The sequence below is a fragment of the Hemicordylus capensis genome, chromosome 4 (genome assembly GCF_027244095.1).
Source record: "Hemicordylus capensis ecotype Gifberg chromosome 4, rHemCap1.1.pri, whole genome shotgun sequence".
In the NCBI taxonomy this organism is placed as follows: domain Eukaryota; kingdom Metazoa; phylum Chordata; class Lepidosauria; order Squamata; family Cordylidae; genus Hemicordylus; species Hemicordylus capensis.
This window is the reverse complement of record NC_069660.1, coordinates 274,921,007-274,948,990: the sequence shown is the minus strand read 5'-3', so window position 1 is coordinate 274,948,990 and position 27,984 is coordinate 274,921,007. Positions and strand designations below refer to the sequence as shown.

Here is a 27,984-nt window from a genome sequence, read left to right as displayed (position 1 = left end):
TCAAGGTGGCTTACAACAAATTGTATATTTAAAAAATATACTACATCTTAAAATAAAAGAATTTACTGGAGAACAAATTAGAGAGTCTCAAGCAAATGGGGGGAAAGCCAGTCAGAATAGATGGGGTTTGGCTAGTTGCCTCAACAACCCCCAGAGATGGAACCAGTTGGATCTCTCAGGGAAAGTTGTTTCACAGGGTGCGGCTGGCCACTGAAGAGGCCCTTTCTCATACGGTGTCAGCCATATTCAGCCATATTTTTCAGCACTGGGGATATGTCAGAAACTGAAATCAGAACCAGGAAGGCCCAGATGAGAACCAGAACAGACTAGGAACTTGGCTCAGGAAGCAATCTGGAAACCAACACCAAAAGCAAGGGTCAAGGCCAAGCTGACAGACCAGGAACAAAAATCAGGAGACAAGCCAAGAGCCACAAGAGGACTGGGTAGACCTTGAAATGGAGGCAAAGCAGGAATATCTTTCTTGCCTTGGAAGCATCCAGTGAACAGCCTGGCTGGCCAGGGTCAATCCAGGCCTGAGAGCTCTGTGACTAGCAACGCTGCTGTCATTCATCTGGCTACCCTATGCAGCAGCAGCAGTATGCAGTTTCTCAGGTTTCAGTCTTAAAACACACAGGCATTTCCAGATACATGGCCGCACACTGTACCTCTGAAGGGGAAGTCACATGCAAGAAGGCCTTCTAAGATGTTCTTATGAGATAGACAGTTTCCTGTGGAGAAAGTGGTCCTTTAAACACCTAGGTCCAATAATCTCATGGAAAAGGTTGATTCATGTGGAAGAAAGCAGATATAATGGTCCAGACTCCCAGGCCCTGGCTCACAGTAATGACTCAGAGTCAGATGCTGACCCCATCCCTGGACACTGTCACCAGAGAAACCCCTAGAGCTCGAGTCCCCTGAGATAGCTTCCTGAGGGCTTGAACTCCCTGAGGTAGCAACTCTGGAACCTGAAATTAGTACAAAGATGGCCTATCCCACACCACCCAGATATTTGCAAGCAAAAAAATTGGCAGGAGCAGATAGAGTGGGCGGAGGAGTTCAAGACCCCAGAAAGCTGCCCTTTAAGGTTTCCACTCTTCAGGCAGGGAGGTGACCAGGTGAAGCCCAAGAAGCAGGGGTGTAGCAATAACTGAGCGGATGGGTTCAAAGAACCTGGGCCTCGCAGCTCCTCCCCTCCCTATTTTCTTCATTATCTCCCTCAATCCGAGGGGCCACTGGGGAGAGCGGCGAACACCGGCCCCTTCTTCCCTAACTACGCCCCTGCCAAGAGGGATAGTCTAGGCTCAGAGATACTTAAAGGCTCATTCTACCTTTGACTGGTGTTCTGATGCTAGATCCTTGCCCTACAGTGTCTGACATGCCAGTCAGTGCCATGGGGACTGTGCTTTACATAATGCAAATCTTCTATCCCGCTCCACCATCCCTGCCACTGGGAAGAGCCAGGAGCTGCCTGGCTCTTCCCCTTCAAAGGCCACCACCACCACCACCACCACCCCACACCCGCCTCTACCTGGCCCTATTTGCTAAGTAGCACACTCCTAGGGCCACCCTAGCATATTTGAGGAGCACCAGTTAGAAAGCCAGAACAGCAACAATGGCAACACCGTCCTGATGAGACCTGGGGAGTAGGCATATTAACACCTTTTATGCTTTGATGTGTTTATGATGCTTAATATAGTTGTGAAGCACCTTAGGGCCTTCAGATGAAGGGCAGAATATAGATTTAAAAATACATACATACATAAAATGTATATTTTAAAAATACAGCTAAGCACTGGGCTCAGAGACTAAATACAGGTATCAGCTCCTTAACAGCCCATCCTTTATTTCAAACATGAGAGATGCCAGAGTTGTGTGCCTTGAAGCCCTTCCCATTATTGCAACAGAGGCCTGAATGTTTCTCATGGGTTAGTAGTGATGAGAAGTATGGGCATCCAGGGGGCAGCTGGGCCCCTCCCAGATCAAGCCAACCCCATTGAATTCAATGGGGCTTACTCTCAGGTAAGTGGGTATAGGATTATAGCATTTGGTGCTCCTCAGAAAGAGTCCTGCAGACATTCATGGAGGAGAAAGCATTCTGCACATGTTCAAAGGCACTGACTTCCTACATGCTAGTTTGTTCCAGGGCTAAGTCTGGACATTAAAAACAGGTTCCAGGGCTTTGGCTTGATGAGCCTTCATTCAAACTAATCCCTACTAATTGCATAGAGTTTCCATTCCACAGAACTGTTCCTGAACATTGCTGTGAGATGTCTACTCAATATCCTTGCTATCAGACTCAATAGTACAAAATAACCATTGTCTTCACTGTTGTTTTCAAATGTCAGCCTTCGTTTTCTACAGACTCCTTTCTTTATTTATACTTTCCCTTGACACTTCAGTTGCCTGTCAGTGTACTTTCTCCAGAGATGTTTCTTTTCCTAATTGGAATTCATTTACATTTCTAAGATCATAACAGTGCTCTGTTACCTGACAAAACCACCAGGAGCTAATCAGTATCTTCCCTTAGAAAGAAACATGTCCTGTTCTATGGCAACCTCCCTTCTCTCTTTCCCACTGCCCATTCTATATAACACTACTTTCCTTTGAGACCAAAAGTCATAGTTCAGGCCACTAATATCTGTGCTTTATCTGCAACAAAATTTTGCAGTATATTCTAAGCCTCTAAGAGTAGTGATGGGGTTAATGTTTATTTTTTTATTTATTACATTTATATCCCGCTCTTCCTCCAAGGAGCCCAGAGCGGTGTACTACATACTTAAGTTTCTCCCCACAACAACCCTGTGAAGTAGGTTAGGCTGAAAGAGAAATGACTGGCCCAAAGTTACCCAGCAGTATCATGGCTGAATGGGGATTTTGAACTTGGGTCTCCCCGGTCCTAGTCCAGCACTCTAACCACTACACCACGCTTGGACGTCAACTCCCATAGTCCCCAACCAAGGCTACAGGAGCTGGGGATTATGGGAGTTGGTCCAATAACATCTGGGGACCAAACGTTGATAATCCCTGGGCTAGAGTATGCCTAAACCCATACCTTCCAGGATACTTTCTATAAGCTACATAACTTGAGCAGTAGGCTAACTCTCTCTCTTTCCACTTTCCTTATTTTAAACAAAAGAAAAGAAAAAACCCCAACTGGTATTATGGCTCAACAGCTCTCTGTTGGGGTTTTATGATGATTTTCCTTTCCCTTTGGGAAAAGTACAAAATACTGTAGCAGAGTGCCAAGGAAAGCTACCACTCCAGTTAACAGAGTGTGGAGTTAGTTGTTGCAGCTATACAAGAAACACACATGGAGATCACTGTAGAGTCTAAATTACTTAAATAGTTTATGGGTAAAATACCTCAGGATAGGAAAGACCTAATCCTATCTACGAGCTACATAATGAATAGGTAGGGACAGGACTGCTCAACTTAGGCCCCCCATCTGTTTTTGGACTAAAACTTCCATAATCCCCAGCCACAGTGGCCAATAGTCAGGGATTATTTTATTTTTTAATTTTATTTCTCTTTTAGAAATAAAATTAGAAATCGAATTAATAACAACAACAACAACAATGGAAGTTATAGGCCAACATCTGCAGGAGCGCTGAAGTTGAGCAGCCCTGGGATAGAGAGATGTTTCCATCTTCTCTCTTTAGGAGGAAAGGAAGAGGAGCCTCAACTCAGGAAGTACCTAAGGAGTTTAAAGCAGGGGTCATAGAGTAGAGGCAAGCAGGAACAGGTAAGGAGACCCTCACTAAATTCCTCTACTTCCAATGCCCCTAGTGGTCATTGGGATAGTTGATGAAAAAGGTCTGTGTCACTGGAACTCCAACTCTCTCAACATTCCATAGATCCTGGAAGATTACAAGGCCATTTGTGTGTTTGGATGGGTTTTAATGGTCTGCACAAGATTGGCTGACCAGGAATTGGGAAATGGGCGTAATGTACATGCACATTATGATTTCTGGTCATAAAAACCTGGGAATCTTTGGTGAAATTGGGTTGGCACTGTGCCAACCTGACATTTAACTGGAATCATCAATCTAGAGTTTGAATTAGGGCTTCCATCCTGGTTAACAGTGGGTTGGTGCCAACCTGACATTGCTGAAACATTCTGGGTTCTAATGACCAGAAGTTTGAATTAGGGCTTCCATCCTGGTTAACAGTGGGTTGGTGCCAACCTGACATTGCTGAAAAATGTCAACCTGACATTGCTGAAAAATTCTGGGTTCTAATGACCAGAAATTGGGAGTGCGTACAGTGTGCAAATCTCCTGATTCCAGGTCAGCCAGCCTCACATGAGTCATGAAAGCCCACTGCATGTGTATTTCTTTTTCTTTTTAAAATTATGTTTTTACCTTTTTACTTCTGTGTACCCACGAAGCTTGCTTCCTCCCTCCCCCGGTAGATAGAAATAACTACCTTACTCTTCGGTGGCCTTGCTTCCCATCCAAACTGATAGACACTCAACCACCTTGAGGAAGTGATAGACTTTTCTTCTTCTTTGCCCTTAAAATAGCCTGGTTTTCTTGATAATGAAGCTTTTTGATAATGAAGCCTATCCCTGCAGTTAGCTTTTGGGCTAACTGCAGGGAGAGTGGGCTTAGCCCACTCTCCCCGCAGATGAGCAGCTGCTCATAGCTGGGCAGCAAAATCAGCCACCCACATGACTGCCAGCTTCGTCACAGAGCCGGCAACGGGGACGGGGATCGGGGGCTGCGTGGCCCCTGGAAGTTCCATGATGCCCCCACACGAGCATGTGGGGCATTCTAGAGAGCCTCCCGGTCAGGGGTCTACTCGTGGGTTGCCGTGCGCTGTGGCAACCCACGAGCAAAAAGATGAGGTTAACGGTGTGCTCGCTCCGTTAACCTCATCTTAGGGGAGGGTGTTTTAGGTGGGCTTGCCGCCTTGGGAGCACTGGGCTCGCCTGCGAATCCCGGTGGTTCCCACGATCCCTGGAAAGCAAGCTAAGCTCCCTTAGCCCGCTTTCCAGTGATTGTGAGAATAGCTTCAATGTGTTTTCAAATGAGTAATCTCTCAAAAGGGTTGTGAGAATAAGAGCTGCAGAAATGACATGTAGAGGGAAAGTTGTGCAGTGAAAGCAACTCTTTCACTGGTTAATGAAGCCTATCCAATATTATCATTTCACAATTAAGGGACAAAGGCCAGTAGGAGCAAGTCAAAGCACACATCACATGAATGTCAGGCTCCAGAGCATAAATGTACTTTTCTAGCACGCTTTTCTGAGCCAAAAAAAGGGAAAAGGATTTATTAAATGCTTATGAAAACAAAAAAGGGCAGTTATATTAGCTAGTTTCCTCCCCTGCATGCTATATTTTAGTAATTTTTGAATGTTTTAAATTGTTTTAACTCATTGCTGTTTTTGTTTTAGTGTGTGTTTATTGTATTTATGATTGTGTACCTCCTAGAGCCTTTAGAGTCTGGCGGTAGTATATACAAGAAATCAATCAATCAATCAATCAATCAATCGCCTTCTACCAGTTGTGCAGTTGTGGTTTAGTGCAGGATAACTATTGGCACAGCTGAAGAAGGAGAAATATATTTAGCTAACTCTGCATTCACAAAGAAGGAGCTATGCTTATGGAAGCTCCCAAAATTTAGCGGTTAGCAAAAATCATGCAAAATTAATTGTGAGGAAGGAGGCTAGGGCAAGCCATGGGTCTCTAGGTCATCTGATGTGTTGGTAGTAATATCAGCGCATGCAACGTATTAAAAGTTTACTTAACAATAAAAAGTAATAAACACAACAATGGGAACTTAAGTATGAAAACCGATGGATGCCGGAAATAGGTTCTTTGTTGCAATGCATTCAGTATAAATGACTAAACATCACCTGCCTGGTGATGTCAATCCTTTGACAGGTTAGCTCTGCCTTTGCTCTGCTTTTTGAAGAAGAAGGCTGCTGTGATCACCTCCACATTTGACCAAGTGCTGTTGGACAGGGGAGGGGGATCCTGGAATTGCCATCTGGGGCCACAGGAGTCTTCTATCTCCATCCTTTGCTTGGCACATAAAACAAATATTTCTTGAAAAACAAAGCTGGGGAGTTGGTTATTTAATTTCCAGTTGCACATGTACAGGATGCGTGATATCCTTCAGAAGCGGAGTAGAGAGAGAATGCTCTTCCTGCAGACTAGTATCCACCTTAAGGCCATGGCCAGCCCGCAGGCAGCGTGTGTGTGGGGGGGTGGGGGGTGGGGGGAGGAGAGCTGCTTCCGCCCCTCCAGCCTCCCTCCCCACTCCTCAGAATAAGCTGCAACTGCTGCCAATGCCACTCATAAAGTCTCATGAAGCTTTACAGACAACAATTAAAACGACAAATGACAAAATCTAATCAAACAGCTAAAGCAATTACAACATTTAAAACAGCTAACCGATTAAAACCATTAAAACCAAACAAATGCCTGGTTGAACTGGTGTGTCTTTAATGCCGTCCTAAAGCCACCAGTGATGTTAGGTTTCTTATTCTGGCACTGGCAGGGATTATGTCCCCAAGCTTCAAATTTAGGTTACAGTTTGCTTGTGGCAGTTTGCTTGCTCAGATTATTTTGGAAACTCCATTCTCTGATACTTTTAAAGATTCCCCCTGCCCCTAGGAAATGTGTAAGAGGTGCCTTTTTGTCAGGTGTCTGTTGACATACTCCCTTTTGGTGTATAACTAACTGTACAGTATAACTATTAGTGATAGAATGAAGAGGGATTAGTTTATTAAACAGGTGATATTAAGCACAGATATCAGCCACACAAAACCTCTCAGCTTTGCTTTCATTAACAACTTTGAAAGCTTTACTTTACTCACCAGCCAAGTATCTGAGAGGGTGAAATGGAGACAGGACAATAATGATTGATGACTTCACCCTATTCTTGTGGAGGATAGAAAGGACTGGGAAAGCAAACTGGTGACCTGGAAAACAAGCTCAGATTAAGAAATGTCAGGTCAGTGGGCAATTGCAAAGCAGTAAATATAGGTATAACAAAGATACTTTTGTCACACTGGATTATGATGGTATGGGGGATGGAAAGATAATTTTTAGCTCCGTCGTCATTGTGATTAGGGGTCCATGTCTGTGAGAATAAAACTAGGCAACAATGTAAGACTCTCTGTCTTTTTCTTCACCCTGACATTTCTATTAACCTTCATATAGTTTATCCTAAAATGACAGTAAAACAAAAAAACAACCCACCACCACTTTTACTTCAGATTTCTTTGTTTAATATAAATACATTTTATATTAAACAAATATAAATACCCCTTCTAACTGGGCAAAGAGGCACCTTTTACCGTGGTGATTCTCTTTATTTAGCAGGGGGAGAGTAACTGGCCCTATTCACCCCCAGCACAGTACTTCCAATGACTGTTGCTGGTGTCTATCTTATGTTTCTTTTTAGATTGTGAGCCCTTTGGGGACAGGGATGCATCTTATTTATTTATTATTTCTCTGTGTAAACCGCCCTGAGCCATTTTTGGAAGGGTAGTATAGAAATCAAATAAATGAATGAATGCATGCATTTTAAAGAATGAGCCAATTGTAATAGATTCATAAACATGAAGCAATATCTAGAGATAATGAAAGTCTTCCTGCTGCTAGAGGAATATTCCTTCACCAGAAGGGAAGGTTTGAATCCAAACCATGATAATTTGATTACATATTAGACTATGAAAGTGCAGCTGCGTTCTTGGTGGTCACTGCAATTTTGTCCTGCCGCAGTCTGAAGGTGCTTCAGAAATGTGAAGAGATAACTCTCACACCATCATTCTATCTCTCCTGTGTCTTGACTTGTTCTGTCCTGGAGTGCTTACTGGTGTTACGAGGCAGGGTTTCATCTTGAGGTTCAAGGAAGACCGTTAAAAACAATGTTTTCAGACTTTCCTATTCCAATACCAGTATCCAGCTTTCTAGAGGGTGTGGAAGTACCCACGGAATTTTGAGTGAGGAAGGCCCAAGCATATCTTTCTCCATATCAGAGTTGCCTGCTCTTGGCCAGTTTGGATTATACTTCCTCCAACCCTGGCCCGACTGCACATGATAAGGATGTGAGAGTGCAGTCCTTCTGCTCCCTTCCTATTGTGCCAGGGTGCCTTTCCCTAATTGTGAGAAGATCAAACTGTATTTGTAATGTGTGTAGAATAGGGGAAAGGTGCCCTGGTGCTCTGGGAGTGGGGGGTGAGGGGGGGAGGATGAGCACGCTCAGGACAATGACATGCACACAGCCTTATTCAGGAGTGTAGCAAGGTTGGAGTGAGCCCCCCCCACACACACACCTTCTCTCCTGTGAAGAGGAGTGCAAAGAGCAAGCTGTCCCCTGTGGTTAATCCATTCCTTGATCCAGGCCAGCTTTTGAATGTGGCTTTAGTTACCTGTATTCCTGTCCTGGAGTAGAGGCGGGGCTAACAAATAGCCAGCAGCAAGAGCTCGGAGAAGCAGTCTGCACACTCCCCTCTCTCTACATTATATCTATTTCATTAAACTCTTAATATTCCTGATTCCACTCCACTGCCTTGTCCTTGCATACCACAACTCTTTCCTTTGGAGTCTACATCCTCTAGCTAGTGGTTCCCCCTCCCTCAGTGACACAGGGGCATCCCCCCACCTTGTTCAGTCATAGCTACATTCTGTCTTTATTGCATGTGCTTGAGCTAACTGAAGTGATTCCCTCTCTGGATAGCAAGGCTGGATAGCCATCTCTGCATTTTCTCCATTGAGTAGGGAGATGGAGGAGATGGCCTAGAAGGTCCTTTCCAACTCCACAGTTCTATAGTATCAAATGAGCAGAATCTGATTCTTTCCCACTTGCCTAGCAGTGAATGCTCCACTGTGGCATTAACTTCATTTTGTGCCACATCAGCTAAAGCAACCTCACAGGGTTCTGCTGCATGGTACTCATTTGAAAATCAGTGAGGGCAGCACTACACATTATGTTAAGCCTGTCATTAACTGACCGTCGTAAAACATAAAGTAGACCAGATAGGAAACAGTCATGAGAGAAGTGGGGCTGATCCATCTCAGGAACATGGCATGAGAAGGGAAGTTAAAACTTTCCCCCTCTGCTGTTTTCCTGTTGCAAATCTCCTCCCAACATGACAACCTGCCCCTGAACTGGGTCTTTGCAGCAAATAGTTATGTACGTGATTAAGTATATAAACCTGGGTTTGGCTGCAAAGACAAATCTCGATTTGTTTTATACCATGAACGGAAGCTACAGATTTCCTCCTCTTTTTTGTCAGGTTCAGCATGCCCAGCATGTTGTCTCTGACCTGACTAAACACTTAATCACATACATGCATCACTTTCAACAAAACAGTAATTTTTCTATGAAGGGAAGCAAAATCCTAATTGCGTTTACTAAGTCTTGGACAGAGTGCTTCATGTAAAGGAACATAGGGGGGGAAAGTGTGGGATGGAAGGTGTGGGAAGGAATTTAAAGGAAAGGAAACATTCATATGATGAGATATTGTCAACATTGAAGCTTAGCATTCTATAATGTAAGCAAAAGCTTCATTGCAAGTACGTATGTGTACAATCACTCTACAACTTTGTACAAGCAAAGTGGTGCTCAATAGCAGCCTGAAGGTGCTCATGAATCAATCAGCTCAATGAATCATTAACACAGTGGCTGCTTTAGACATAACATTAATGATAAAACCATGGTTTAATATTACTCACACAAACCTCAGACTTGCATGCTCCCTCCACCCCTTCTCATGCAAAGGCTGGAAATCTGCAGCTTTCATTTGTGGTTTCAGATGAACCATGATTTGTTGTTGGGTCCAAACTTGGCAAATACTGGTTTATTCTAAACACAGTTTGTGAACAGAGCAAGAAATCCTGTTAGAACAACCTAGGTTTTTGAGGCTTGAGTGCAACAACAAACGTCCACCAGAATTGTCTAGGGCAGGCCTGCTCAACTTAGGCCCTCCAGCTGTTTTTGGACTACAATTCCCATAATCCTCAGCCACAGTGGCTAATAGCCATGGATTATGGGAGTTGTAGGCTAACATCTGCAGGAGGGCCAAAGTTGAGCAGCCCTGGTCTAGGGTTTTGAGGGGACTAGTACATGCTGCTCCTCCCTTGAATCTGAATTTAGAACCATTGGTGATTTGCTGTGACACCTTTAATGAGTTTGTTGTGGACAAAATTTCTCAGATTCAAGCCAAACTGGATTCCACGGTTGTCCAGCAACTCCTCTTATATGGCTAGGTTGGATCAGTTTCGGCTTGTGACTCCTGAGAATGTGGACAAGCTGCTTGGAGAAGTTTGCCTTAGCCAGAGGCATAACTAGGGAAAATAGCGCCTAGGGCAAGCACTGAAATTGCGCCCCTGTCCAAACAGGAATGATGGGGCTTGTACTCAACAATATCTGGAAATCCCTGTTAAAAGGAACACTGTACCATCTAGGCATGGTTGTTGATCAAAACCTGAAAACATGAGCCATCTCTGTAAAAGATTTAGAACAACAGTCAGCAGAGGTGTATCTAGGGAAAATAGCGCCCAGGGCAAGCACTGAAATTGCGCCCCGTCCAAACATCTGACACCCATCTTTCAGATAACTTTACCATATTATCAGCTCAAAAATACAAGTCAAGCTAGTTAATCTTTTAATATATCGATAACTATTTAGCAGTGGATGTAGCCAGACCAAAAAAAAAAAGCTAGAAAACTACAAATTTCAGTATGCTGGGGCTCATGAAATACCCAAATACTATGTGGAGGTGTACTTGGAAAACTAAACAGAAGCACCTGCCTAATTGTCTACTGTGCATTGTAGCATCACTATTACACAAGTTTTAAAAATAAATGGAGAATTTGACTTTTCTCAGAGTAAATTGTGTCACTGCTTGGAATACATTCTAATATTTCAGAAAGATAGTTAAAATGAGAGAAAGAGAGCAAGAAACTCCCAGTGGGCCTTAATACTAAGGATTTCACACTGATTCAAAGACAAACTCACCATTAATAGCCATCACATTTAACTCACTATCACAAGAAGCAAAGTAAGAGCAAATGAATACAATCCTAGCTCATAAGCTTCAGCTCAGTATTCACAAGCCCCGATTCTCTGTACATAGTGCCAAACTGAATATGTGTACAGTGACTTATATTATATTTTTTTACCTGTAGCCCCTTCAGGGGGCTTCCTAAAGGCCATGGCCGGAGTCTGCAAAGGTTCCCTCTCCCCCCGCTGGCCTCTAGGGCCTTGCAGAGACCATTTGAGCATGGGCGGTGGCCATTTTAAAAAATATATATTTTTTAATGGCCACTGAAAACAAAATGGCCACCGCGCATGATCAAATGGCCTCTGCGAGGCCTGGCATGGCCTAGGGCCTCACAGAGTCCATTTGAGCATGTGCAGTGGCCATTTTGTTTTCAGTGGCCTTTTTTTTTAAAAAAAAAGTTAATTTTTAAAAATTGCGCCTCCTTCAAGTGGCGCCTGGGGCACATGCCCTGCCTGCCCTACCCTAGATACGCCCCTGGCCTTACCACCTGTTCTCGTGACCCTTGCCCTACATGGCTTATACAGTTTAGCAAGGACGCTATTGGAGAGGGCCTTGTTAGTATCATCAATGCCTCTCTGAGTGAGGGCAGAATGTGTTAGACCACTCTTGAATAAACCTGCATTGGATCCCTCAGAGCTAGACAGGCCTGCCTCCAATCCTCCATGGTTGGGCAAAGTGACTGAGAGGGTGGTGGTTTCTCAATTCCAATCAGTCTTGGAAGAAGCAGGTTATCTGGACCCATTTGAAACCAGCTTCTGGGTAGGCTATGGGGTGGATACTGCCTTGGTTGGCCTGATGGATGATCTTCAATTAGGAATTGACAGGATGCGTGTGACCCTGTTGGTCCTCTTGGATCTCTTGGTGGCTTTCCATACCATCGATCATGGTATCCTTCTGGACTGCCTGAGAGAATTGGAGGCGGGGGGCACTACTTTGCAGTGGTTCTGCTCCTACCTCTCTGGTAGTTTCCAGATGGTGTTGCTTAGAGATTGTTGCTTTTCAAAGCAAGAGCTATTGTATGGAGTCCCACATGGCTCTATTCTATCTGCAATGCTTTTTAACTTCTACATGAAACTGCTGGGAGAGATCATCAGGAGATTTGGAGCAGGGTGCTTTCAATATGCTGATGACACCCAGATCTGTTTCTGCATATCAATTTCATCAGGAGATACCTGATACTCCAGCTATGTTCTCCAGCACCTTAAAACAGTCATTCATATGCTGATAACATCCAGGATTGACTACTGCAATCCTGGGCTGCCTTTGTATGTAGTTTGGGAACTGCAACTGGTGCAGATTAGAATGCGGCGGCCAGGCTGGTCTCCAAGGTCACCCATAGAAACCACATTACACCTATCTTAAAAGAACTACATGGGCTGCCAGTCAGTTTCCAGGCAAAATACAAAGCTCTGGTCATCACCTATAAAGTCCTGAATGGTTTGGGACCAGGGTATTTAAGAGAGCACCTTCCTCACCTATTAAGATCACCGGGGGAGGTCCAGTTGCTGTTGCCACCAACTCACTTAGTGGTGACCCGGTTCTGGGCCTTCTCTAGGTTGCCCTGGGACTCTGGGAAACACTCCCAAATGAAACCAGAACTTCCCTATCACCGGTTGTTTTGCAATGACTTTGGAAAACACACCTGTTTTATCAAGCTTTTAGTTTATGATGTTTTGTTTTTAAGTTTTAACATGTTAAAGTTTTATTTATGGTAATTTTGATCTGTTTATGTGATTTTTAGGTTTTGGTTTGATTGGATTGTAAATTGCCCTGAGATTTTATACAAATGCAAAGAATGATTAAATAAATAAACAAACAAACTGCAATTTATTTTAAGCTATGAATGGAAGCTGGAAATGTCTTCTCCTCATGCACAAAACTAATGCTAGTAATGATGAACCAATGCGCCGGTGGGGGAAACGCGGTGGGGGGAGGTAAGTACACCCTCCCCTGTCCTTAGAGCCCCACACACCTGTGCCAGACCGCAGCTCCACGGTTCAGTGCACATCCCTAGAGGCTACAAGCAGCCTCCCGGGCTTGGGGGTCCCCCCAAATGCCCCCCGCACTTGTGCAGGGCACCCTGGGATGATCCTCGCAGCCCCCACTGGCTCCATGATGGAACTGGTAGTTGTGTGAGTGGCCGATCCAGCTGCCCAGGGCTCTGTGGGCGATCGTCTGTGGGGAGAGCGGGCTAAGGCAGCTCTCCCCACAAACCACCTTGAGGCACTTAACACTAATTGTGTGAAGCACCTCACTGTGTTTTATAAATCATCAGAAAAATGGTTGTCTGATTATTTATAAAAAACCAGACAGGTCTGTTCGTTTGACAAAATGGTATGTGTGAAGGACAATTATGTTTATTCTATTGGCAAGGAAATGCAAGGAGTGAGAGAATATAATTAAATATATCTCACATTCTACACAACTGAGGACATTTGCTTTATTCCTGGGCTGAGGCAAACATTTAATGATGTGCAAAATGCATTATACTGCAGAGATCAAATTTCATGATCAATACGCAAATTATACAAATGGATTCCTGGGCAGAGGTGAATATACCATTGTGCAATATTCACATTTTATTGGAAAGGCTTGCTCATAAATATATTATTCAAGGCCAGTTTTTAATTTCACAAAATCTTTTTTTAATATTTTGTCCTCCGTCCCTTCTCATGTTTGCCGTGTTTCTGCATTGGAATCCTTGAAACTGGTTTAACTCCTAGCGGCCTTGTTTTTGGGTTTGCTGTCTAAGCCAGCCCCCTGAATGCAAAGCCTAAAGCAAGGTGATACATCTGTCATTTTGTTCTTTAAAGACCAGAATGTCAGGCAGCTGGGTTTGTTTTGCTGTCTCACAGCTTCCCAGGTAGTTCTGCTTTCTTCAGCTAAAGAAACGTACCACAGTGACAGAGAGAACAGAATGAAGGGTACTTGTGCTGTGTAAAGAAATACATCATTATAACTATGACTGACTCATATATCAATCTAGTCTTCTACTCTGACAGGAACAACTCTTCACCAGGTGAAGTCATTCGTACAATAAAAAACTATATTCTGGGTTTGGGAGCTGTGTGTGTTCCCAATTTTTGGTTGTGTGGAAGCAAAGTAGGAGGAAAATCTGGGTAGAAGTGATTGTTTGGGAGCAAGGTAGGAGGAAAACCTGGGTAGCTTTTCTTCCTACCTGCTTCCACACAATAACTTTTACCCAGGTTTTTCTCCTACTTTGCTTCCACACCACTAAAAATTGGGAGTATACACAGCTCCCAAACCAGGGTAGAACACAGTTTTTTATTGTGTGAATGACCTCTGTGAGTTCTTATATGATTTCAGTGGTATGGCTGAAATGGCTGAAATGTTGTTCCTTCCCATGTTGCTACTGGGTACTGTGAGAGACGCCCCAGACCATGAGAGAGAAACCTAGATTAGAATTGACCCTCTGCAAAATGGATTAAGTCTGATGTGGGGTGGAGCCACTCCATCCCCAGGATCCTGGACAGCTCATATCACCACAGTGGTGTGCAGGATGAACAGTGCTACCATGTTCTCACATCACTGGAGGAACAAAGGAGCCAGCCTAATCTCAGGGCATTTTCAGAAGTGACACTGAGAATACCTTCTAGCCTGGAAGATGATTGGTAATTGTAATCAAACATGCATTCAACTCAATGTATCTTTCATTTAGTTTACAAACACTGGAAACAATTTTAAGCATCATTTTTATTGGACTTGTTTCCTAAATCAATGGCCACCTTAAAGCTCAGTCACCCTCAGTTCCTCCTCTGTAAAATGGGAATCACTGTGATTTACTTCACACAGTTGCTGTGAAGGTGAATGCTATCAGAGGCGCTCTTACTCCTGGACGTCTGTGCCGAAGTCCAGGGCCTCCACAGCCCCAGGGGCCCCCCAAATCCTCTTTAGTCTGTCCCGGATGGTGTGGTTACCCAGCTGAGCATGATGATGCTTAATTTGCAGGGGAGGGGGCCCCTCCAAAGGCCTCTAGGTCCAGGCTACAAAATTACCTAGGTGCACCTCTGAATGCTTTATAAAGCTTCAGTTATGTTGTCAAGCTGCATTTGTTTTGTTTTCCTAGGGGTGGGGTAGCCAATGAGGGTCTCTGGATATTGTTTAACTATCACTAGCATCATTCCTGGCAATTGGCAACTGTGGCTGGGGATAATGAGAATTGTAAGCCAGCAACTTCTGGAGAACCTCAGCTTGGCCTCCCCTTCTGTAAGGGCCATGTTCAACCTGAACTGAAAGTGTAGTCAAATGGAGACTATAGCCTCATTCACATGACCTGAAACAGGGTCAGAGGATCTACTGGTCAGGACAGGAAAGCCATGCATTTTCCCAATCCATGGTTGTGTGGGCTCAAAAAGCAAGGGAGGAGGAGGAAAGAGTGATTGTATGCTGGGTTTAGGTGATTGGGTGCTGGATAGGACAGCTTTTTGTCCACCCTCAGTAAAATGCTGGGGACAGAATGTGAATAGGATACACCTGTCCTACCAAGCTCCTGTCTCCCACACAATGAGTCTCATGTGATCCTACCTTGCTCTTTGACTTCACACAACCACAGATCAGAAGCATGAATAGCTCTCCTACCCTGGCTGGGGGCTCCTCAGATCCTCTTTCAGGTCGTGTGAACAAGTGCCTTGTCTTTCAGTGTCCCTTTCAGAGCATTTCCTAGAGAGATGTCCCCATCAGTGATTCTCCCATCTGAGCTCTCTCATCTCTCATTATTTTAAAGGTTTAAGCTCTGAATTGCAGAATTAGCAGATATAGGACAAGGGACCAGGCACTTGATAAGGCATAGTAGAGACCAGTGCATATATAGCTTCTTTTTGATGCTGAAATCATTTTGCCTGTGGGCATTTAAGAGTTAAAAGTCCAGTACTGCAAGAGCCTTCAAATGCTCCATGACCTCAGAACCTGAACTGTAAGTAGCAGAACAGGTTTTGGTAAGGCATTCAAAACCCAAAGGCTATGCTGATCTCTGCTGTGTATTTGTTAACTCTTTGGCAATGTTTCACCTGCCCTTCTAGCATTGATAGACATCAAAGGGCTGAATTCCAGGATTGTTACCGTAATTATACTGCTATCTTGCACTTCCAAGTGTTATCTTATTCTTGAAAGGCCCAAAATTATTTTAACCACTTGAAGTGAGCATATAAATACTTATCAGACTTCACAGAGATACAGTCTCGTTGGCATGAATTTTGACAACTGTTTGATTTGAATGGACTCATTGACAACAAAGCTGTGGCTGGAGATTGCATAAAACTAAATCCAGATGAACTGGCAGGAAGAATTGTAGTTATAAGCTCTGCATTTGGGGCTTTCAGGTCTTTTTCAGAGTTCTTGTTCCACATGAGTTCTCCTAAACACTTTTTGGTTCGAAGGATCCCACTGGCTTCAGCAGATTTTATTTCCAAATACATGGAGCTGGACAGATTCATCCAGTAATGGCTCCACAAGCAAAGAATATTCCAGCCAAAGTAACACTGTGCACTAGGCTACCTAGACAGAGCCTTGCAAACCTGTCCCGTTTTTCGCTCTCTGTTCTTTACTGCAAGAAATTGGCCCTCAGGATGCATTCAGAGGCTGATTGGTGACCTGCCTCCATTCTTGTACTCTCTTTCTTATTTCTCTGTGGCCAGTGATAGAAATGCACTGCATGTCCCACCCACACACCCTCGGGAACAATAATGTTATACTGGCAGTTTGGGCATACTGATGAAAGTGGACAAAACATTTTACCAGTATTCCAGTAGCCCCTGCTAACTGATCAAAGAGGCACCTTTTAAAAGTGGTGATTCTTCTTATATAGCAGGGGAAGAACAACTGGTCCCATCCAGCCCCAGCACAGCATCCCTCCAGTGGCTATTGCTGGTGTCCATGAGCCCTTTGGGAACAGGGAGCCATCTTATGTATTTATTATATTTCTATGTAAACATCTGTGGGAACCTCTTTGAAAAGCTGTGTATACATATTTGTTGTAGTAGTACTAGTACTACTAGGAGAGGAGAGCTGGTCTTGTAGTAACAAGCATGACGTGTCCCTTAGCTAAGCAGGGTTGCATATGAATGGGAGAGTCCTGGCCCTGGTTGCATATGAATGGGAGACTAGAAGTGTGAGCACTGGAGGATATTCCCCTCAGGGGATGGAGCCGCTCTGGGAAGAGCAGAAGGTTTCAAGTTCCCTCCCTGGCTCCTCCAAGATAGGGCTAAAAGAGATTCCTGCCTGCAGCTTTGGAGAAGCCGCTGCCAGTCTGGGAAGACAATACTGAGCTCGATAGACCAATGGTCTGACTCAGTAGATGGCAGCTTCCTACGTTCCTAGTAGTACATAGTACTTCCATGCCCATCAGTTTGTGCTCACATCATTGCTGCCTGCTGACAAAAACCATTGCTGAGAATAGGATCTCACTTGAGTGAGGCCACCTCACAGGATTGATATGTTAGGAATATTAATGATTCTCCAATAAAAAGATAAAAGATAAAAAGATATTGAGGCTGTTATCACAAGCAGCCAAGCCCAGGTGAAAACCTGGATCCACATGAAGCCTGGCTGTGCTGTGGTGCCAAACCCAGTGCCAAAGCCTGGCTCTTAGCCCAAGTTAAGGGCACAAGTGCACCATTAACCCAGCTGTCGGGATAGCGTGTCAGTGCGGGCTGCTTGCAGCTCACGCTGACACAGAGATGGGGGCCTAGAGCATAGGAATGTGCACGGAACTGGTCTGGAGACCCTTTATGGGCCTACGAACCAGTTCGAAGATCCAGCAGTTCTGTCATGCCCCCGTCCTCAGATAGCGAAGAGGAAGGGGAAGCTGGCAGATTGCCAGCAGCTGCAGGGGAACCTGAAGTGCAGAGCCCAGCTGTCAGCCCACAGCAGATACCAGAGGCAGGTCCAGTCAAAGCTTCAGGACAACCAAGACCATCAGAGGTAGTAGAGACAGGGAATGGAGAGCAGAACACTGAAGTAGACAACAAAGCACCTTTGCATCCTCGCGAGAGAAGACTGATGAGATGCAGACAACAGGTGGAAGAACTCAGGAGAAGCAGATGCCTGCTTTACAAACCAGATAAATCCTGAATCTGTGTCAGCTGGCTGAAGGCAGAGAGCAATTAAGCCCAGCAATAAATCAAGACTGAAGGCTGCAGCTAAATGCTAGAAACAAGAAGTCTCTTTGAGGTTGCTACAGCTGAGCCTCTGACTCAGAGAAAACCCCAGCTTCATGTTGGCCTCTAGAGACTTAAGCTTTTCCTGCTGCAACTCTGCTACCTGGCCAAGCCCTGACAGCTGCCCTAGCTGCAACACCTCCCCCAGGAACACCTTGCACTCTTTTTGCTCTGGAACCGTGCTATCTGATAAGCGGACTGAGTTTGCAGGGGAGACTGTCTGAACCTGATACTGTAGTAAAGTATTCTCTTGTGTTTTCTTTGCAGACCGGAGAGTACTTCAAGGAGCTGCCTGCGACCTTGACAGTGACCTTGACTTGGACACTGGATGGATAGGCTCCCAACAGGTTCCGCTGAGTTGACAGCAGGGGTTGTCCAGCTTTGAGAGCAGGGGAGTGTGCACTTATTCCTCCCGCCGCTGTTCCCCCACTGGCGTCCTTTTTTTAAAAAGCCCTTTGGGGCAGCAGTGTACCTCCCTGCTGCCCCATTGCCCCCGTTTTCTGGATATGACTGGAAGTCTCTGATGTGCCTTTGCGTGCTGGCATGTGCACGGGCACACACACAATGTGCACGGGCGCATTGGAGACTCCAGGTCATATCTAGAAAACAGGTGCAACGGGGTGACAAGGAAGTACACTGCTGCCCCGAAGGGCTTTTTTTTTTAAAGGACGCTGGTGGGGGAACAGTGGCGGGAGGGATAAGTGCACCCTCCTCCGCTCTTAAAGCAGCACCCCTGCCACCTTCGAGCCTCCCTGCTGCGGTTCTGTCACATTCCTTCTAGAGTGCACGTCCCTTAGGGAAACCCCCCAGTGCACTGCGCTTGCTGTGTGATTCACTGTGGAATATCCAGAGGCCAGGACAACCAATCCTGGTCTCAGAGCACTCCACCCTGCTCTGTGCTGCATGGAGCAGTGCTGTTCGTGTGGGAGTATGCTCTGTGCTCCCACCAAGAACAGCATGATCATATGGCGGGTAGGCAAGGTTTGTAAAGCCTGCTGCCCATTCGCCCAGTAGGTAGTGTGAATGGCCCCACTGTCTGATGAAAACATAACATCTTTTCCACTGCATGCACATGAGGCTGTGACTCACAAATAGGGAAGTCTTCACGCTGTTTGAATGTTATATATATAGTGGGAAAACTGCATTTATTTCCTGTAATGTATGAAGTTGTTATAAGCCACTGAAAACTCCTTTAGCATGAAAAGTCAGTCAGCCTATGATGTATAATTGTTTGCAGGGATCCACAAGTTTAGACACTGATCACTAGCCAGACATTATTTCTGCTTGCCGCCAACCTCCCCTCTTCCTCCAAATCCTTTGTGGCACACAGGGAGAGGGCTTAGGAGAGAAGCAGCTCTTCTATCATTTGCACTGGAATACAAAGAGGGTAAGAAATTGAAGGAACCCTCTCCTTCTGTTCCTTCTGTTGTACTTTTATAGCTGCTTCCCTCATAAACACAAAGTAGCCTTATATTGATTTAACTGAGACTTTATCCTGAAACCACTCTATTTTTCTCCTCCTCCTTTCCCTCCCTTTTCTTTCTGATTGCACCCCACACACTCTCTACAGGATCCCCACTGGGACAAACTTCTCAAATCACAAAACATAAAAGACTACCAGATCGAATACAACACATCCCTCCCCTTTATAAGAACCAGAATTGAAATGATTTAAAATTCAGTAACAACTTGAAGTCTTTTAGGTGGTCTCCTGTCATGCATACTTCTCCTAATTCTTGGGTTCACTGGCACAGGAGCTGTTTATGATTTTTCTTCTGGTATTGAGGATTGTCCATCACTTTCATTTGTGAGATTAAAACTGGAGGCAAGATCAAATTCCTTCCAGTTCCTCTCTGGAGATCAGACTCCCATCCCTTTTGTTCCATAGTATGCATGCTTGAAAGTCTTGAACTGTTCAATTTCTTTCTGTCATCCAATATGACAGAATCTCCTCAGATTTTGATTATTTATTTTCATCCAGAATATTGAGAATGTCCTTTTCTCACTTTATAAGGCAACCATACTCAAACGAAGTCCCCTACCTGAAATGTTTGCTATTTCACACCCAATTTCTGATCAACATACAATTTATATTCTTGTTGCTTCTCTCTTACCTGAGCATGCATCTCTGCATCTGCAGGGTGAGATGGCACAGAAAGCCCTATCAGATTTTGCCATTGGGAAAGTTTGGTGGTAGCATTAAGTCCTCTCAGCAGTTCAAATAGTGATTTTCCTAGGAACATAGGGAAGTGGATGTCTGAAAACTGCAAGTGCAGATCTGATGTAGTAAGGAGTTTCTTGTAAAGCAATGATAGTGTACAGAGAACCGGAATCAGCCAGCATCCGCAATTCATGGCCATTAAGTTCTACTTGACAATGTGGAGAAGCAGGCTCTGAGTCTGTCTCTGTCACACTTAAAATGCTGTCAGGAAGTGGTTCATTTGCCTCATCTTTATCATATAGTGAATCAGTAATGGAGTGGACACAAGACTTGAAAACTTTAGGAATGTGTCCCCTTTTTCTTGCACTTGCAAATGACCTTCTTTGCAGGACAGTGAGCGAAATTGGCTTTGTGGTCAGAGTGATCTCCACATTGGTAGGTCTTCCTTTCTTGTGCTGCCACTTTCTGGGACAGTGCTATATGAGAAGATTGGGGTTTGAAGGATTTAGGCTGAACATATCTGGAGGTGGATTTTGGGGTACGAAAGAAAGCCATCTGGCACAGTAAAAAGCATTTTCCACATCCTAGTCATCTCTCTAACTTGGCAAAGAGGCACCTTTTACCATGGTGATTCTCTTTATTTAGCAGGGGGAGAGTAACTGGCCCTATCCACCCCCAGCACAGTACTTCCAGTGACTGTTGCTGATGTCTGTCTGATGTTTCTTTTAGATTGTGAGCCCTTTGGGGACAGGGATCCATCTTTATTTATTTATTATTTCTCTATGTAAACCGCCCTGAGCCATTTTTGGAAGGGCGGTCTAGAAATTGAATTATTATTATTATTATCTAAGGTATGTTTCCCTTCTAGTAGCAGTTTTCCACGCCACTTGGAGCAGTTTATTTTCATAAGAATCTGATCTCTGATCATTCCATCAGTAAAGTTGGCAAACTCACAGGTTACACTTAAGGCATGCAATACTGCGACATACTGATAGATTTTTCCAGGCAGTTGGAATCTAGAATAGAACTTGTAATGTTTCTCTCTCAGCCTAACCTAATTCACAGGGTTGTTGTGAGGAGGAACTTAAGTATGTAGTACACCGCTCTGGGCTCCTTGGAGGAAGAGTGGGATATAAATATAATAATAAATTAATTAATGTTTAGCAATCACATTCAAAGTAGGGTCAAAATGATCATCTAAGCCTTGAAGTGCAGCTTCGTCAGAATTGGCATCCCCTTCCAAGTTGGCAGGAGGAAAGGGCAAATTATTATATATTCTTTGGCCTTTAGGGCCTAGGCAGAGAAGCAATATAGCCTTCTGCTTTGCTGGAGTAAAATCTGCAGTCTATATGGTGAGGAGGTAATTGCAGAAATAGGAACAGGTTCTCCTGGGGTGGACAGGGAAAAAGGTAGCGGTGGGATGTGAGCCATGCTGCAGTAGGCATCCAGTGAACAGAGTCCAGGTCAGCATTGATAAGGAAAAAGTACCCTCGGGGGTCATGCAGGTCAGAAAGCTGAAGAAACAATCAGCAGCAGCAATAGTAGAAAGCAGTTCGGGAATGTAGGCCAGCTATACAATGAAATGAGGCTGCAGGAATATTCACAAGCTTTGCAGGCTCACACACTTAGCTGGTTCAAAATTTCATCGCCAAACATTTTATAGCTGCTTCCCTCATAAACACAAAATAATCTTATGTTGGTTTAACTAAGATTTTTTCCTGAAACCACTCCATTTTCTCCTTTTCTTTTCCCTCCCTTTTCTTTCTGACTCCACCTCTCCCACACACACGCTACAGCAGGCTTCCCCAAACTGTGGCCCTCCAGATGTTGCTGAACTACAACTTCCAGCATACCCAGCCACAAAAAATTGTGTCTATTGATGCTGGGAGTTGTAGTTCATCAACATCTGGAGGGCCGCAGTTTGGGGAAGCCCGCGCTACAGGATCTCCACTGGGACAAATTTCTCAAATCACAAAACATAAAAGACTACTAGATAGAATGCAATGCTTACTTTCTCAAAAATAGTAGTGGAAATGAGATCTGTGTGCTGCTGGGTGTTCTGCTCGCCCTAGGGTGGGGAACACTCTCCACTGGTGAGCTGGCAAGTAGATTTGTACATGCCTGATCATTGGTGCAGCATTTGCAACCAAGTATAAAGCACTCTGAAACTTATATATATGTGATACTTCTTTTGTAATTAATGATAAAAATTAAAAGCCAACGGGAGCTTTTCTCTGGGTCTGTGGTGGGAGCAAAGGTGAAGCCCCATCTACCCATGCTGCAGTCTGGATGCAGACTGGGACCCTCATGGCTGCTACTTACTGATTAAAATACAAACCCATCATTTGTAATAACAGGCTCCATGTAATTTGTAATATAGTCTGGCCCTGAGTCAAAGGAAACTTTGTGAGTGGTGAAAATATGTGTAAAGAAGAAACAAGAGAAACTAAGTTTCCAAGAAATGAGAACTTCTGTGTACTTTCACCATTCAAGCTGACACATATAGAGATTAAAAGAAACATAAATTGCTTATGGGCATCTATAGCTTGACTTCAGCTTGAAAGGAATATTGAAAACCAACAACAAGAATCCAAGCAGAAAAGGTTAACCAAACAATCTATCTCTGTGTACTCTTTACAACAAGTGCCACAGGTAGAGACAGGGCCTTCCATTCATTCTTCCCTTTTTATTGTACTAGTTTTCGGGATTGAAACTGGGAGTGCAATTCTGAATCCCCACCCCCTTTTGAAATGAAAAATCCCCACCCCTTGAGTGAAATGAAGTCAAGCTGGTAGCTTCAGCCCACATGAAATGTGTAGCCATTAGCCAATGTGTATTCATTTTAGACACATCTGACTACTATCCTGCATGCAGAGGCTTTATCTCAAAGATTTGCATAAAGGAAATGTTAAAAAAAAGAAACCCCCCCAACAAGCAGGGGCGTATCTAGGGTAGGGAGGCAGGGCACATGCCCTGGGTGCCACTTGAAGGGGGGCGCCATTTTGTAAAATTAAATTTTTAAAAAATGGCTGCCAAAAACAAAATGGCCACCGTGCATGCTCAAATGGCCTCTGTGAGGCCCTAGGTAATGCCAGGCTTTGAAGAGGCCATTTGAGCATGCGTGGTGACCATTTTGTTTTCAGTGGCCTTTTAAAAAAAAGATTATTTTTGAAAACGGCCACTGCACATGCTCAAATGGTCCCTGCGAGGCCCTAGAGGCCAGCAGGGTGAGGGGGAACCTTTGAAACCTCCCCAGCCTTTAGGAAGCCCCCCAAAGGGGCTACAGGTAATAATAATAATAATAATAATAATAAAATACAAGACACTGTACACATATTCAGATTGGCACTATGTACAGAGAATCAGGGCTTGTAAATACTGAGCTGAAGCTTATGAGCTAGGATTGTATTCATTTGCTCTTACTTTGCTTCTTGTGATAAGTGAGTTAAATGTGATGTCTTGCTAATATGGCTATTAATGGTGAGTTTGTCTTTGAATCAGTGTGAAATCCTTAATATTAAGGCCCACTGGGAGTTTCTTGCTCTCTTTCTCTCATTTTAACTGTCTTTCTGAAAGACTAGAATATATTCCAAGTAGTGACACAGTTTACTCTGCATATCCTTTAATTATTTTCAGAGTATCTTGGAAAAGTCAAATTCTCCATTGATTTTTAAAACTTATGTAATGGTGATGCTACAATGTATAGTAGAGAATTAGACAGGCACTTCTGTTTAGTTTTCCAAGTACACCTCCACATAGTATTTGGGTATTTCATGAGCCCCCGCATACTGAAATTTGTCATTTTCCAGCATTTTTGGTCTGGCTAAGTCCACTGCTAAATAGTTTTTGAAATATTAAAAGATTAGTGAGCTTGACTTGTATTTTTGAGCTGATATTATGGTAAAGTTATCTGAAAGATGGGTGTCAGATGCTTGGACAGGGGGCGCAATTTCAGTGTTTCCACTAGGCGCTATTTTCCCTAGATACGCCTCTGCCAACAACTCTGGGGGGGGGGAGAGAGAGAGAACCTTGCCTCCGCATCAAAATGCTTGAAATCACCAACATGCTTTTGGAAACGTGGAAGGGGTAAACACTAGCAAGTATGTTCCCAATTGCGCTGTTGCTGCTTGAGGGTCAGCCAGAAGGCAAAAGCAGCAGAGAGGAGAGAAGAGGGGGCAAGAGTAGCAGTGTGCATGTACGTGCATCCATGCACACTGACTCTCCTTTGCTGAATTTGGGTGCACTGGTGAGCACAAGGTGGCACTGTGATGTGCGGCTGCTGGTGGGCTGGCCAGGAAAGAGGGAGCCAGCTGTGACAATGGGGTTAGCAAGAGCAGCAAAAAGAAGCATGCATGTGTGGCAGCAAGCAGAAAGAGCCCAGGGATGAGTCCCTACTATGCTGTTCTTCCTTCCCCACCTTCACCCCGCAATTGGGCCCAGAGACAGCCAGGCAGGCAGGCAGGAGGGGCACTTTGATGCTGGGTCCAGTGTTCCCTGTAACAGGGATTCCCAGATGTTGTTGATTACACTACAGCTCCCAGAATCCCAAGCTGCAATGGCCTTTGACTGAAGATTCTGGGAGTTGGTCAACATGTTGCCTGGCCGCTCTTTCCCCCCTGATCTATCATAAATATGACTGCTGGCAACCCAGGAGTAGCTGCCAGCCACTTCATTCTACATTATAATGCATAGCACAGAACCCCAGGCAAGCAGAGAGAGAGGTAGGAGGCACACTCTGAGGCTGTTCTCATGACCTCCGAAAACTGGGCTAGGGGAGCTCAGCCTGAATTTCGGAGATTGTGTGCTGCAACGGGAGCTGCTCAGCTCCCAGCAGCAAACATCCTTAAGCGCCCCTTTCACTGATCATGAGATGCCGTGCTGCGGCTCCATGCCATGGCAACTCATGAGGAGACCACCGACTGGGAGGCTCCAACAAGGCTCCCGGCCTTGGGGTCTCACCAGGATGCCCCATGAGAGAGCCTGTAGTTAGAGACGTGCACGGAATTGTGTCTGGGCGGTTTGAAGGCGGCGGGGGTGCCGCTTTAAGGGAGGGGGAGGGTGCACTTACTCCCCACCAATGCTCATTGCTGTTAAAAGCCTTCGGGGCAGCAGCATACCTCCCTGCAACCCCGTTCCCCTCCTCAGCAGGAAGTACCGGGTGCGCATGCACTGATTGCGTGCATGCATGCGCCCATCTGCTATGCATGTGCGTGCATGCGACGGGCGCACATTTGCCCAGTACTTCCAGCCACTTTCGGTCAAGGAGGGCAACCAGGTGGCAGGGAGGTATGCTGCCACCCTAAAGGCTTTTCACAGCAATGAGTGCTGGCGGAGGGGAAAGTGGGAGGGGTAAGTTCACCCTCCCTCACCCTTAAAGCGGCACCCTCCCTCCATTGAACTTCGAACTGGCTCATAAAAGGGCGTCCGAACAGGTTCATGCACATCCCTACTGGTAGTCATGTAGGTGGCTGATCTGGCCGCCCAGGGATGGCTCCCTGCTCATCTGCAGGAAGAGCAGGTGAACTTACCTGCAGAGCCCGTTAAGGCCGATCATGTGTAGAGCCTCACTTCCTACCTCACTTTAAACCTAGGTTCCTGATCAAGGCTACCCAGGGGAGGAGTGCGTCTGGTGGGATCAGAATGATCCTGGGGCCCCCGATGGCCAGCCCTAACTGGACTAACCCTGGCCTACCCAGGTAGGGCTGGAGTTCACAGAGTTGTAAACCACATCTGTATGAATTCTCCAGACCAGGACACACACTTGTGAACTCATTTTGGAGGGAAGCATTGTTTCCTCTTTTCTGGTAGATGCACCTGGCTACTCTACCAAAGCAGTTTTCTTTCTTTTTCTTTCTTTCTTTCTTGCTCACTTTGCTTTAAAAAAAAAACAGGGCAATGTTGCCCACATTTGTGTCTGATGTAGGTAGTTAAATCTCAGAGTGCTTCAGGGCTTTCAACTCTGATTTACTGTCTTACACTTTTCTCTGGTAAGGTGATAGAAGGGAAAGCTTGCTAAAGAACCTTGAGTTAATATGTCTACGAGGACTTCTTTGGCATTAAGTGAGCTGAAAGAGCAGTCTCTGGGAGCCGGCCTTCCTGGGCAACCAACTTCACATTGTATCACCCTGGGGGAAAAACAGAGTTAATAGAGGCATGCTTTGCCATTGCGTCTCTGGCTATTGTTCATCTGACAGGGGAGTCACATGAGAGCTCACCACTGAGAGAACAATAGCGTTATCTGTGAATTCTTTGGGCCTGCTCTCTGAACTTTTTCTGGGCTTGGAAACCATTGATTAATTCATGCTGACTTTCAGGATGAAACTATATGTTAGGGCAGCATGACCCAGCTTGGCTCAGGCTGAATTCTTATAAAGTGGATGTTGGGGGTGGAGAATTCACTGCTTTTGCCCCTGAAACATTCCCCCCCCCGACATCCCCCCCGGTCTTTCTTCTAGTTTCATATCCCTATATATTTTATTTTATTTTTCAAATTTGTAGACTGCCCCAAACTTCTGTCTCTGGGTGGTTTACAACAACATAAAACAGATTAAAAATAAAAACCTAAAACCATTTAAAACCACAGTCCAGTAAAAAAGCTTGGATGAAAAAAACAAGTCTTCAGAGACTTTTTAAAAGCTGTCAGAGATGGGGAGGACATTCCAGAATCTCAAGACAGCAACAGAGAAGGCCTGTACCTGTGTAGCCACCAGAGCAGCTGGTGGCAACTGCAGATTAACCTCTCTAGATGGTCTCAATGGGCTGTGGGGCTCATGGCGAAGAAGACGTTCTCTAAAATACCCAGGGTCTCAGCTGTTTAGGGCTTTATAGGTTATAACCAGCACCTTATTTTGCCTGGAAACTTATTGGTGTAGTTAAAGAGTGTAGTTCTTTTAGTATAGGAGTAATATGGTCTCTCTGAGAAGACAAACCAACTGCAGTTTTCGGACTATGTACAAAGGCAACTCCACATAGAGAGCATGGCTGTAGTCAAATCTGGAGATTACCAGAATATGTACTGCTGTTATAAGGTAGTTCTCCAGAAACAGTCACAGCTGGCTTATCCATTGACAGAAAAAGGTTGAAATAAAGCAGTTCTTTGGGGAGGGGGCATGAATAAGGTCACAATTCAGTTCTCTCCTCCTGCCCCACCCCCATTATTGTTAGATAAATAAATAAAAATATCCCATGCATTTGGCAGAGGCTTGGTTGGTTTGTGTCTGCTTTAGCCATACCTAGTTTAGCCCATAGCAGTGCTGCCACATACTTATTAGATACCTGCATATTGCTGCTGCTTGCAGAAATCAGGGTGAATCAGCTTCTTGCATATCAGCAGAACTCGTGATGGCACTAAAATTCAGAATAGCAGGAGAGTCTTGTAATGACAGATTCAAGCATTTGCCCTCAGAGCTTATTACAAACTGAGACAAATTCCAATGCTTCTATTGCACTTAGTTCTACTGCAGCTACCCCCTCCCACCCCACAAACCTGTTTGGTGGAAGTTAGGGGAGTAGGAATACCTTCCTGGTGTTTTGAATGCTAAAATACAGGTGATAAACTGCCAGGGATTCTGGGAAATGTAGTTCTCCAAAGCACAGTATGGACTCAGAAACCCTGGAAGCTCAAGGTT

General features: G+C 44.8%; 1 long non-coding RNA gene across 4 annotated transcripts; it reads right to left on the bottom strand.

Annotated features, from left to right (window-relative positions):
- Window positions 1–47: 47 nt before the first annotated feature.
- Window positions 48–27,889, bottom strand: LOC128324582 (uncharacterized). 4 transcript variants are annotated; one of them, XR_008306957.1, is made up of 7 exons: window positions 27,843–27,889; window positions 27,632–27,703; window positions 26,378–26,481; window positions 9,696–9,819; window positions 6,824–6,928; window positions 5,858–6,021; window positions 48–728 (listed from the first exon to the last, which is right to left on the bottom strand). It is a non-coding gene; the product is annotated as an uncharacterized LOC128324582 (long non-coding RNA). The 4 variants fall into 4 exon arrangements; XR_008306958.1 differs by lacking the exon at window positions 27,843–27,889 and having other exon boundaries at window positions 9,690–9,819; window positions 27,632–27,825; XR_008306956.1 differs by lacking the exon at window positions 27,843–27,889 and having other exon boundaries at window positions 5,858–6,026; window positions 27,632–27,825.
- Window positions 27,890–27,984: the final 95 nt, after the last annotated feature.